We start from the raw sequence: 13,245 nt of genomic DNA, 5'->3' as shown, positions 1-13,245 counted from the left end.
AAACTGCTAATTTTTCACCTGACAAGGGAGTTCTGGGTTGAGCACAACATAATTTTGATGTACACAGGAAGAAAAAGAGGGGTTCTCAGGATATTTACTACTTAAGTCTGTGTACATAATTTTTTCCCAAGTCCTTAGTTATTTTAAATGATAATTGTATGTTTCAAGAAAGTTTTAAAGAAGGCCACGTGAAAAATTAAATAAAAAATTTGTCCTCTCATGTTTCACTTTTTTTTAGATATACCAAAACTACTTAAAAATTGTACATGTAGAGTGGAAAATAAGATCAAGAATATCAAGGCATTTTGGTTGGACTTTTTTTAACACTTTTGCCAGTGAACATGTTACCATCGGTGCCAACAAAAGGAATTCCTGCCAACTTTTCTAGCCCTCAAGGTAAAGCACACCAGTGTGCCAGAGAGAGCATATGTATAAAAGGAGACTCAGCCATCCCATGAATTAACCAGGCAGTATTCAATGATAGGTTAATGTTCTCCAAAAAGTCACTGGGTAAAACCTGATTCTTCTCCTCATTCACTGCAGTGCCACTGACTTAGCAGCCATTACGGGCACAATTTCAGATATTTCACATGAAGGAAGACTATCACAGTGTTTTCATGTGGTACAGTGAACCTCTTTCTTCAGGGTCTCTCAAAAAGAAACTGGAATTGAAGATTTCTTTCATGAGGCTACAAAGATCTGTCTTCAATCACTGACCAGGTGGCCTTGAGAAGTATTAAGATCATTCTGACCTACTTGCCAATTTTTATTTTATTTTTAATTAACAATCCACATTTTTCCGGACATATCACAATTCTCTTGAAAGTCATGGGATTTACCGTCAGGCATAAACTTGGGCAAGCAGAAGTAAAGGGGCTGATTAACAATTATTTCAGTTTTAAAATATCGAGGAAAATATGAGTTGTTAAATTCTGAGATCTCCACACCCGCATGGAGAGCTGTCAGCCTTAACAGGGCTTTGCAAACTAGGTAAGAGGAACAAGTGCTCCCCTAGGCACAGCCACTTTCAGGTTGTGTCCCAAGAAATGACAGGTTTCTGAAAACAGTGGTTCTGCTCAGACCTGCTTTGCTTTTCTATCTTCTTGCTCATTTTAAATTGCACTTAAAATTTTGGCTCAGGTTAAACAATAAACCAGAACCCACTGTTATTCCTTAATAATATGGACAATTTCAGTCATTATAAAAGTGATAGTCTAATACAGGCAATGGCAGCCAGGCATAGCACAAACAGGCAGGTGCTGAACAAGTTTTCTACCATAGGCAGCTTTGCCAATGTATATCTGGCCTGCAGTACCCTTGCTATTTCTGTCCGGAATATCTCTGGAGGAATGACTGCCAAGCAAAAAGTACTGCACCAGTTTGTGGGGTGGTTTTGTGATGTGCATAAATGAGTTCTTGGATAGGCTTAAATTCATACTGACTTGTGATTTAAGTGCAAATTTAAATTCTGCTGTGTCTAAAGGGGAAAAGTTTGTGCATGGCTATGTAAGTCTGCCAGCTGGCCCCCACTGTGACTTTGTTCCTTTGCTTTTAAAACTAAAACATGAAGCTTAAAACGGTTGTTTTACTATTTAGCATTATAGAAGGTCATGTTCATACCAGGGCCCTGGAGAGAAAAGCTTTGGAGCAACTGGGGAAGTCACTAAAAGTAAGTATATATATGACACATCAATTACATTACTTTTGTATCTCACCTTTAATGACAATGCACTGGGACCTGTCAGGCTTGGCCAAAGACTGATAAAGAACAACTGGTACTGAAAATTAAGTTAAACATTAGATATTAGGTTGAGTATATGAATATTCTTTGATAAAACAAAGGATCAAACAAGACAGTAGTGGTCCCTTCTAGCTTTAAAATGTTAAGGTGATTTTAAAGTGGAAAATTAAGTTCCACGTGCCAAACACCTGATTCTTATAACTGTACAGCTTCAGGGTCTTGTTACATATAACTAGTTGAGCATTTAGCTACTAGGTAATACACACCTTGCACTTACTATGTTGGATACTTATCTCCTAAATCCACTCTTACAAATACTTCCTTCTTCAATAGTCTGTCATCTACTGCTTAAAACTGCCAAAGAAAGTAGAATGAGCAGTATTAGATGTCAGTCACTATATTCATCCTAAAGTGGCTTTGTGACCACAGAAACTAGATGGAAAATTCCTTCAATGCCCATGTGAACACATGTCACACTACGTATCTTGTTACTATAATGACCCAGGTGATGATCCTGCAGAAACTGAGAAATATTAACCCTAGTTTCCCCATAAAGCTGGTTTAACAGCCACCTGTGAAGCAATAAACAGACATATAGCAGGATAAAATAGAAGCCAGCTGAACTTTCACTCAATATTTTTCAAGATTAGTACAGCACACAAGAATGGTTATTCTGACCAAATATTATATAAGATGTTAAAAGGCTCTAAAGTCAGAGGCACTTGTTTTAAAGTGCACGTAAATATTTACTGTGTATGTTGTGACCTCTCAACGTGGTGCTTGGCTTGGATCTCCTGTAACAGATACGGTACTCTTAACTCTTGGAACATCTGCCAGAGCCCAGGTTCTCTACTCTTATTGGAAGGAAGAGAAGTTAGAACAAAACGACTCAGCTTGTACCACAGAGTCATTCAGTTGGCTTATTGCTTCCATAAACTTCCATTAACTATAAGAAACAAGAAGCAATTAACTATTCCCCACTACCAGACTTTTTTTATTTAATTTATTTTGGAATTGTAGTCTCATTTTCTCTCTCAATAAATCAGGAACAAGTTAAATTTCTTCCCAAACTTCCACATAGGTGTAATCCTCTCTCCTAGTACCAAATTAGCATGACAAGCTATCTTGATATGGGGCATGTTAACAGAAATGTCTATATGCTTGCTTAGTAATGAAAACCTGCCCTTACTGTTGTCCTAATAATCAGAAATTCCATCTCTTCCTAGCCAGCTGCCAAAATCCTTCTTTCCTTAAAATAAATAATGTCTAACCTATACTTGTATATTATACTTCTAGATCCATGCCAAAGTTCATGTCACAATGACCTTGTGATTGAAATGCATCATGTGAGCCACAGCACAGTAACAAAGCAAACGGAGTAGGAGAACAGGTTTGAACATGACAATGTAACAAATGGTTGTCTAAGAAAAGTTTGGAAGAGGATTAGGAAACACGCACTGTTTCCTAAGGCCTCTGTTACCTTCAGCTGCAGTGGCTATTTCTGATTTGTTCTGCTGTGCAAAGAAACACTGAAAAAACCCCATGTTATTAAAATACAGATGTGCGGAGAGAGCTTAATTCCTTCTAAATATGTCAACATAGCCTTAGCTATACCGTCTTTCTCACAGCCATCAGGAAGGCTGTCTGCACAGCATCCACACAGAAATAGCTTCTGCCCTACATATGGAGGAGAAGCATTACAATTTTACTGAGCTGAAGATAATCTGCTCTTATCCAGAAACTTGATAAATGTAACTGATCACTTGAAACTGTGAAAAACACAAATTTAGCAAAGATTTATTTTCCCTGCTGATCCACTGGTAACAGCTACAAGCAAAAATCCTCCTCACTGGAACATGAATATGCAGCGGTCTTCTAAGAAAACAATCCTGTAACCACAGTTGTTCAGACTGACGCAGAGTGGCTGGCGATAGATAATGGGAATATTAGTGAACAGGAAGGTGAGTTATTCTGTGCTTGCTCAGCATATCCAGAGCACAGACATTTTGTCTCCAAGAGTTTTGGCGTGCCACACAAGTTGCAAGGAAAGAAGAATATGACTTTAAGCATCTTTTCCACTTAAGTACAGAACATTATAGTTACTTGCAAGGCCATTTAATTTGCAAGATATTGCAACACCTTCTTCAGGCATTGAAATGCTAAACACGGCCACTTTACCTGTGGAAAATATTGTTGATACTTTGTGCCACAGCACACTTCATAGCTAATTGACTTATACACGCAAACACTAGTAGATTGTTCAGATTATAAACAGTCAGCGCTACCATACCTATTCCTGAAAGATAATGGTGGAGACAGAATAACAAAGACTTGTGTACAGTTCCGGGTCACCAGTGCTATGCCAGGCTCACGTAGGTGCATACAGCCATTATGGAAACCCTACTCAAGCTACCACATGGCTCACTGCTGTTAACCTGTTGTACAGGTGTTACAAAGCACATGGATTCTGGTGTCCCCTTACTCCACAAGTACAGTCAAGGGTGGTATCGAGCAAACATAACCACTCTGACAACCCCAAACCTGGGCTATACTACAGTTACCATCTTTTGTTGAAGTGATTCATGCACAAAACACAGGTTTGTAATACTGCTATATCCTTCTTCATATCGTAAGTGTTTCTCCTTCTTAGTATGACCCCGTGGTTCAGGTGTTCTCCAGCAGGCTACACAACAGGCAGCTGCCTCCAGAGTAGAGCCACATGTTCGGCAACTGGTGGCACTCCTGTCGGACTGTCCTGAGCAGATCTGGTGAACTGTGGAAAAGTCCCCCACAGAACAGTGAAAACCACTGGAGGACAATCAGCATTCAAACAGCTAACCCTGTTTCTCTGCCAGCTAAATGAATTGTTAGCCTAGGTAGCTCTCATTTCTTCTCCCCAGCACCTCTGAATGAGGAGAAAAAAAATTAAGTTCATGAGCAAGAGTTAGGGACTGTTCTGAATTAAAAATCCTGGCTAGTGTTTAAGAGCAGAAACTTAAGTTACCATCTGAACACATGAAATGTAATAACATACAAACACAAGTCCTAGTGAAACATAACACAAGTAAGAAGAAATACTTCCATTTAGTTTGGTACTTTTCTAGTTCACAAATAGCTGGTGTGTCAAAAGAGCCAACAAATCAAGCCAGAGCATGATCTAAAGCCCAAAAGACAACCAGAGTTACTAAAAATTACTAGTAGGAAAAAAAACCCCAAATCCTTTAAAAGGCCAGAGCTGTTTTTGACATCCCTTTTAAAACGTAGAACATGCAATGCTCAGGTATCAAACGCTTCTTTTCCATTTCATTTTTTTGTAACCGGCCACTCACTTTTCTTTCCTACCATCCACAATCGTAACTACAAGAATACCCAATGACACGTTCGCTCCCCCTAAGCACAGAGCCCCTACTTCAAAACAAAGCAAAAATCTGGTTTATTGAATGTAGAACACAACAGCAGCATTTCAGACGTCAAACATCCTCATGTTAAAATATGTATATCCTTGACAAACTGATTGTTTTTCTGTGGCACTGTGACCTAGACGAAGTCTGAACCTGCTCTGAAGTCCTGATCAGGGGGCTGACAGCAGGAAGAGTGATGGATGGCAAAGGCAGCCACTTGCTCTGGCTGAGCAGGCTCCACTGTACCGCCCATCCATCACTCTGACAGCTAAAGAAATTCTGTACAAATTTATCTACAGGGCACTAAGCAGGCAGAAGGCAGAGCATATATCCCACCAGCTGAAAGGGTAGATAACCAGAGAGGAATATTAGGCCATTTAGTTTCCAGAAGTAAATTGGTAAATATCATTTGGCTTCACTGACTAGGCAAGTGAGAATATGCCAGGAAGAAACACCATGGAATTACAACTGTGAAAATGATAATGGTATAATGACAAAAAAAAAAAGTTGCTGGAAAGATATTTTCCCCTACCTGCCTCCTTGCTTTTATTTGAAAAAAAGAGCACAAGGAAAGAATAAGACAATAAAGAACAGCCTTGCCACTGTGTGTGATGTAAAGAGGAAAAGATGAAAGGTCATAACATAATTGCGTCCTTAAATACCGACAGCTGGAACTTTAAATCAGGACTCAACTGACACAAAGATTTAACCATCTCTGTCAGTTTTTCAAGCTATAAATAAAGCAATACTCTGCATTATTTTGCTGAGGTTGATGACAATATTCTCTTTTGCACATACACTCCTTCCCAAGCTGACACAGCATGTGCTTGTATCGTATCCATCACATGCTCTCCCGTTAATGCAATTCAGCAGAATAATCTTTGCCTCATCTAATAATAATGCCTTTTAAAGTTCAGTATCTAAGGATCAACAAAACTGGTGTTTCTGTTTCGTACTTAGAGAGGAAACAGATTTGCCTGTGGCAGGTGAAAGGATGCATTTTAAAATAATTAAGCTGTAAGTCAAGGCGGAGTTAGGCAGAAGAAATTTAGACCCCTCAAAGACGTCCTTTTTATTGCCTCTGCCTTTCACTTTTCCTGTTTGAAAGGTAGCAGACTGCAGCTTGATTGTACCAAAATATGCCAAGGAGTATTTCTCTTGAAAACTTCCTGCAGGTGATACAGTGGTTTTCTATAGATTTGAAGATTAGAGGAGAACTAAATACTCATATTAAGTGAACAACTGCCTGTCAGACTTTCAAATGTTTTCCTGCAATAAGGGGGAGAACCATAATTGCCCAAATTGCTTTGTTTGCTTTTCTTTGTAAATGAACATCCTGCTTTAATCAATCCACACTCTCCTTTAATTAGCAAATTGGTGATGTGAACAACATCTCTTGCTGTATTTTAATAAATTCCTGTAATTTCTGGTGCTGCATGCACACGCTATGCTAAGTAAAGATTGTAAGGGTGTTCTCAGAAACATCTGATCCTTTTACCATTATATAGGCACTGACTTTCAAGTTAACAGCTCTTGAAATAAATATTATTTGTTCCTAAGCATTTCCTTTCAATAAGGCAGATATTAAAAAAAAAAACAACAAACCCCAAACCAAACCACAAATGAACCTACCTTACCTTAAGTTACAAACTTTTAAACATGTTCTTTTGACAGTGCAAGAACACAGACCCTGGTAACTCATCTCAAAGTCACCACTTGTGTTCGTACCAGCCAAATTCCCACTGGCTCATGAAGCAGTTTTATCAGGCACAGAAAGAGTGACCAATACAGCATTACAGTAACTGTAATGATGACATGCACATCTAAAACCAAGATGTCAGTTTTATATTTGAGCACTTAAATAGCTGGTGTGGGCCATTTAAAGAATACCTGACTGCAAAAACCTTTTAACTCTTCTGGCTAGCTAACTCCTAAATCCAGAGAGTCACTGGTTACTTTTTAGGGAAATTAATTCAGGAAGTTAAAAAAAAAAAACCAAGACACCACCACCACCATAATTTAATTTAGCCAAAGAACTTCAGGTCCTCTGTAGAAACATAATTAGCATTTCTACCCCATGCTCCCTGAAAGCTCCAATCCTACTGTGAGCTTACTTTTGTAATTTCCCCTGAAAAAGGAAGTAGTAAATCAGAATGTTATTAAGGCAACCTTATTAAAATTCCCTAAGCCTTTCTGGGTCAAACATCATTTAATTAAATTATTTGATTTCCATTCTTAAGTTCAGTGTTATTATTCAAAATAATCCTTGCTATTATATTAATAACACCAAAGGAGTCACACCATGCAAAAAGCATTTGGTTTAGGAAAAGGTTTTGACCATGAAGAATGGTAATCAAAGAAGTGCACTGGCATTCAAAAGGCAAGGTAAAGAATAGACATCTCTTTAATACTGCTTAAACTGTCTACTCCAGATCACAATGCTAGTGTTGTTCTTGCTTGGCTGACCATATGGAAATTAAGCTTTCCCCCCCATTCTTCACTGCTGTTTTCCTAATGTTGGCTTCTGAGCCATTTAATTACACTCTGTCATAAAACTGGGTGCTCAGTCTGACAGGAACAAGGATCACCTAACTGCTATTGTGATCACCGGAGCACTTGTATAGGCAACGGAGGTGAAAACTTTTACACTTCAGAAAGAGAAGAAAATGCATTTCGTCAGTCACAACACAATGGCTCTTCTAAGCCTAAACAGTTGCAAATGTACAGGCTCACGGACATTGCCATATTCACAATAAGGCCATTCATATAGACTTCGCTGAGGCAAGTTAGGGCAAAAGGGTCAGAGGGCTATGAACTTTGATCTATGGTTTCAAATTTGGCAGCCCTTAAAAAACCTCCTGCTTCAGTAAGTTTCTTGATTAACCTAATAAGAATTACACAAGAAGTGCTGTGATCTTAGCACTGCATCGGATTAACTGCCTAGACGGTGTTCTGTGAAGCCTAAAAATCTCATCAAGAAGCATAATGAGAAATAGACGATGGAAGTGTTGAGAAAAAGGTCTTGAGTTTGTGTTTTAATTAGGCAGGCAAGAAATTGAAATGAAAGTTACCCGAGAGCTGCATTTTCTGAAGAAACAGGGTATTTGTATGTAGAAAAATATTATTTCTTATACTCTGTAGAAAATATAATTAACAAAGAAGAAAGCTCAAAAGTGTTTTCAAGATGAACCTTCAGTAATCCAGAAACACTTTTTCCTTCTGTCATCTTCCACACAATAGAATCTAATACCAATATTCATATTTACAATAAATTACACAAATTAGTTCAACTAAAAGTGCCACCATAAGCATTAAGAATCTCTACAGCTACCTTATTAAAACCACATCAGGGAAGGAAGAAATGTGAATTGTTACAAAGGCAAAGGCTTAGCAATTAATTCCTAAATTAGGCCATTAGTATATTAAGAATTTTGTCCATTTAATTAACTACCACTGAGTTAGACCATTTTAGATTATATTACAATCTAATTAAATTTATTAAAGTAATCAAATATAACTCATCTTTTGGATTATCAGCATTATTCTTTTGCTAGGGATATGTTTTGAAAGACACTGCTAACATATAAATGGAAATCTGAATAGCCACAGCAAGCCTACTCTTCATAAATACTAAGAATTGCATGAAAAGAACTATATGATTAAAACAAACAAACAGTCATAATCCAGCACATTTAGCCCATCCTTACAACAGACCTGCAGACTAGGTAATTATTAAAGTGATCAAGTTTTTGTGTCCTGGCTTATAGCGACTCACACACATGTAAGGAAAGTCAGGCCTAGAAGCTGATTAATGCAGGATAGTTCTCTGTCTGCTCGCTTCTGGATCAAGCGCCAGCAAAGGCAATTGGGTGCATGCCTTTAAAAGGAATGGGAGAAACAAGTCTTCTGCTACATGATTAATACAACAAAACAAAACAAAACCCACACCACCATCTCACTGTTCTTTTTTAAAAGACTTCTGGTCCCATTTACAGTTTTGAGTCCCCCTTTAAAAGGAAGTGCTACCCAGGATCGGGCCCCCAAGTTTCCATGCTGAAGCCTGGATTTTAAAAATTCAGAAACAATTATATCTTTGAGCCTCACCCAGCTCCATGGACAGGAGTTGTTCAGAAGGGCACAAAGCACTCCTGTAAGAGTCATGATACACTGCAAAGTGACTGTGTAGCAACACTAGGCAGCTGCATTAATCATTATGCTAATACTTAGCCACAAGTTTTGATATATCTTTAGCATCTTACACTGCATGCTCACACATCAACAGCAAAATGTTCCCCAGGAAAGTTTCCAAAATTTTTTCTTTGAAAAGTAAAGTTCATTTGTGGGTCAATGGGGTAATTATGGCAGAATGAGCCTCCTTAGCTCCAACAACAGTTTCACATTTCAAGAACGCTCCTTCCCATGATCCCAAGCTACTAATTTCTCCTATTCCATGTGCTTCTCTGCTTATGAAAATAGTAACAATAAAAGAAAGCTAATCAGTACTATCAATTAGGAATCATCTCATAGAACAGGATTATACTGTGAAATTGGAAAAGAAAAACATTTTAAGTCTGCATTGGGCTTGCTAGCATTCATATTTGTATTGCTGTTTTGCCTAAATTCTCCTATATCACTTACCTGCTGTGAAGAAGGCTGCAAAAATGCACAATGAAGAAATTCTTTCAAGACAGTTTATAATTCTCCACATCACTGAGTTTTCTGTGGAAGAATTTGAAAGAGCCTGATATGATATCTTGTCTATATATCAAGGAGCTAGGAGAACCAGAAGGGAAACTCCTCCAAGAAGCTTTTAAGACACAGTAAAATGAAACCTGCTGCCAAGTCAAAAGCAGCATGTTGAGTTGAGTTGCTGATCTTGCTAGGAAGCCGTTTACATATACAACCCACACTAATTGCAAGATAATAAATTTGTTTATCTTCAATTAAGCAAACCTCATAGAATAAGCTTACATGTCATTTGTGCTATCTTGCACACATTTTTTACTACTGTTACAAGAACATTTTTCCAATCAAGTACGTTAACAGCAAAATTAAAACGTAACATGAGTAAACTATCATTTATAGTCAATAAAGCATGGGAAGAAAGTGCCAATGATTGAAAAAAAAATGTGCAGCATGTTGAAAATAATTAAGAAATCTGTGTGGTTTAATAGGTGGAGGAGTGATGTCAGCTCTCCATTTGCTGTGCACAGAAACAGAAAGCTACGACCAGCGCAAACACAGCTACAGACACAAAGACATGCCCTGCATGGCAGTCCTGTAGTCACTTGGGACAAGGAACAGAGTCAGGGTAGAGCTCTGGAGCATGCTGTAACAAACACAAAGTAGCCACAAAAACCCCAAAAAATTCACTGACACGGTAACAGAAAAACCATAATCAAGCCTTGGAGTCCTGCTTGACTTTTCACCTGTGTTTTAAGCTCACCAGGCCACCGCCGAGGTAGAAGCTGCCCAACAGAGCCCTGTAGGCTCAGCATCGATATTAGCCATGGGTAGAACAAGCTCATAGCAGCTACACCCAACCTACAGAAAGTCCGTGTAAGTGCTTGATCATGACTTCTCTCTGGAGGTTAGTTAAAAACTTTCACACTACCAGAACTGAATTTTGACCCCCAAAACACAGGACCAGGAGCATTGGCAGTAAATTGCCCAGGGTTTGATAATTCAATCATTACTTATCACCCAGATGTATTTGCCTTCTAGTTTGTAATATATATATTTAGTTCATTAGCAAGTCTGAGCAATTCTAAACAATTAACTACACAAATTGTATTTAAAACTCAGTTTGACATTATAGCTCAGCTGCCACAAGCAGAGAATGATAGCTCAGAGACGTGAACTGCCACGCAGGTGTGGAACAGGGTCTACAAGAGAGAAAGAGTTTCAGTAAGTTTTCTGTACACCTAGGAGTATCATACTTACAAGTCTCCGTAAACTTGCACATCAGGGAGAAAATTACCAGTGTGGTAGAAAAGGTCAGCATCAGCTACAGCTTTAGTTAAAACCAGTAGTGTTCTGCTAAATCCATGGTCTCAACCTTAAAAACCTTAAAGGCCTTAAAACTGGTCCCTTCTACCAAAAAAGTACAGACATGCTGTAAACTGACAGATAAAGTACTTCACCCAAATCAACAGCACACAGACTTGCTTTCTAGGTTAACTGGAAACACTCAAACATAGGGAATGGTGAGGCACAAAGTCGTGGTAATACAGCTCTTCTGTTTTCAGACATGAACCGTGTATACCCTTGTACTGTGCAAAAATGTCAGATTTAGGCAGAGCTTGTGGGGGAGAGAGGTCTGGGGTAGCATTCTCCACATAAAATTTGATTTAAGGTAGCTTAGATATTTTCAATAAAACTGAAGAAAATAATACAACTTCTTAAGAGCAGTGAAGTGAGGTTTGCAAAACTTTCTGTCAAGTATGGGATAAACATTAACCATGGTATTAATGTGTTATTTCTGCTTAACAATATGCTCGCTGCCCAACAATAAGTTTGGTGTTTAGGCGTGCATATAAACTTGATTCAAAAGCCCAACACTTTCATGGGTGCTGCACTTTGGTTATCAATGAGAGAAGAAAAGAAATTCAAAAGATTAAAATCCATCTGAAAACAGTTTGTCTTGCAAAATAAATACACAGCAAGTAATACAACTTTTGTATATATTTTGAAATTCAAAACCTTGTTCCTGAAAAGATTTGTCTATATACTATCTCCTAACTGAAAATGTTTGCTTAAACTCTCTATCAAGCGGCACTGAAAATTACCCTGAAAGGTTTAATGTTATTTAGCTATAGAATCATCTCAAATGCCTTCAGGAGAAAATACTGTGAAGATATTTAACAAGAAATGGAGACCAGAATCCTTTCCTTCCATGCAGGTATGAAAAAAACATCCATTTAGAAAAAGATAAAGCCTATATTCACTGGTTTCACTTCTATTATGACAGTACTTCCAGATTTATAACTACTGAACTGTTGACTAAACTGCTTTTGCTTCCTCCTTCACTAAATACTTTAGCCTAATCTTACAGTGCCTTCACAGAACTGACACCCTGCCAAGCAATGTCTCCTAAATCAAGATTAATCTTCAAATAAGTGAGCATAAGGAACAAACGTGTCTGCAGCATCTCAACATCCGTATGAGAACAGTTCAAACACATTTGAGGCATTAGGTTAAACTGTCTTGGCAGTGGTCTGTACCATATCCCCAAGGCAGATGCATCAGTCATGAAAACCAGTACGTTGTGCCTATTTACCTAGAAACACTCCAATTTTAAATCTAATGGTCTAACAGGATGGCAGGAGTTGTGGCTGATAAACAGGCAATTTGATTCTGAAAGCAGAACAAAAAAGTCAGTTCAAGCTCTGCTTGTTGTGTGTCCCTCCCTTTAAAAAAAAACAAACAAACAAGGCAGGGATTTTGCAAAGATTAAATAGTCATCTAACTTGTGAGGACTACATGATGTAACAAGACTGATTTATTGCATTATCACTAAGCTTCTCACAGGCTCTTTAGGAGAGTTACTAAATAAAGATGGTTCTCAGTTTTGGCATGAGAAATGCAGCTCCCAAGTAGGAAAACATGTGCTTATCAACAACTCGGCTTATCTGAAAATATTACTCAGTTGGAAAAGACTATTTCTGTCATTTGCACATAATATATATTTTAATTTTCAGCCACATCATCTTCTTACTCTATACATGATTATTCTTATTATTTGTGTTATGCCTCAACTTGGTGATTGTAGCCATGAGCTAAGAAATGCATGAATTCAGAACAGTACCATTGCTAAAGAGCTCAAATCTAGACTTGAAACAAGAGGCAACAGATCATATATGTAGACAGGCAACACAAAAACACATCAGCAACCAAATCAGTGTCCGCTTTCTGTCAGTATCTGGGAAAGGACAGTTCCCATTTGAAATTTTCATTTAAATCTTTGAAAATTATTGCCCATATGCATATTTTCCATTAATACTTAATATTTTAATATGTACAAGCACATTCATTAGTATTATCACACATTTATAAGTATTATTGTGAAGTTGTTTAAGAAAAGGCAGAGGAAATATTAATATA

At 37.9% G+C, this 13,245-nt stretch overlaps 1 long non-coding RNA gene across 1 annotated transcript in view; it reads right to left on the bottom strand.

Moving 5' to 3' along the window:
* LOC142059538 (uncharacterized) overlaps positions 1 to 9,937 on the bottom strand; it is a 50,981-nt gene extending 41,044 nt beyond the window's left edge. The window contains exon 1 of the long non-coding RNA XR_012661399.1: positions 9,781 to 9,937. This is a non-coding gene — a long non-coding RNA (uncharacterized LOC142059538). The remainder of the gene's footprint in view (positions 1 to 9,780) is intronic.
* Positions 9,938 to 13,245: the final 3,308 nt, after the last annotated feature.

The sequence above is a fragment of the Phalacrocorax aristotelis genome, chromosome 7 (genome assembly GCF_949628215.1).
Source record: "Phalacrocorax aristotelis chromosome 7, bGulAri2.1, whole genome shotgun sequence".
NCBI classification, from domain to species: domain Eukaryota; kingdom Metazoa; phylum Chordata; class Aves; order Suliformes; family Phalacrocoracidae; genus Phalacrocorax; species Phalacrocorax aristotelis.
The sequence above is the reverse complement of the archived record's forward strand: the minus strand, read 5'-3'. Positions and strand labels throughout refer to the sequence as shown.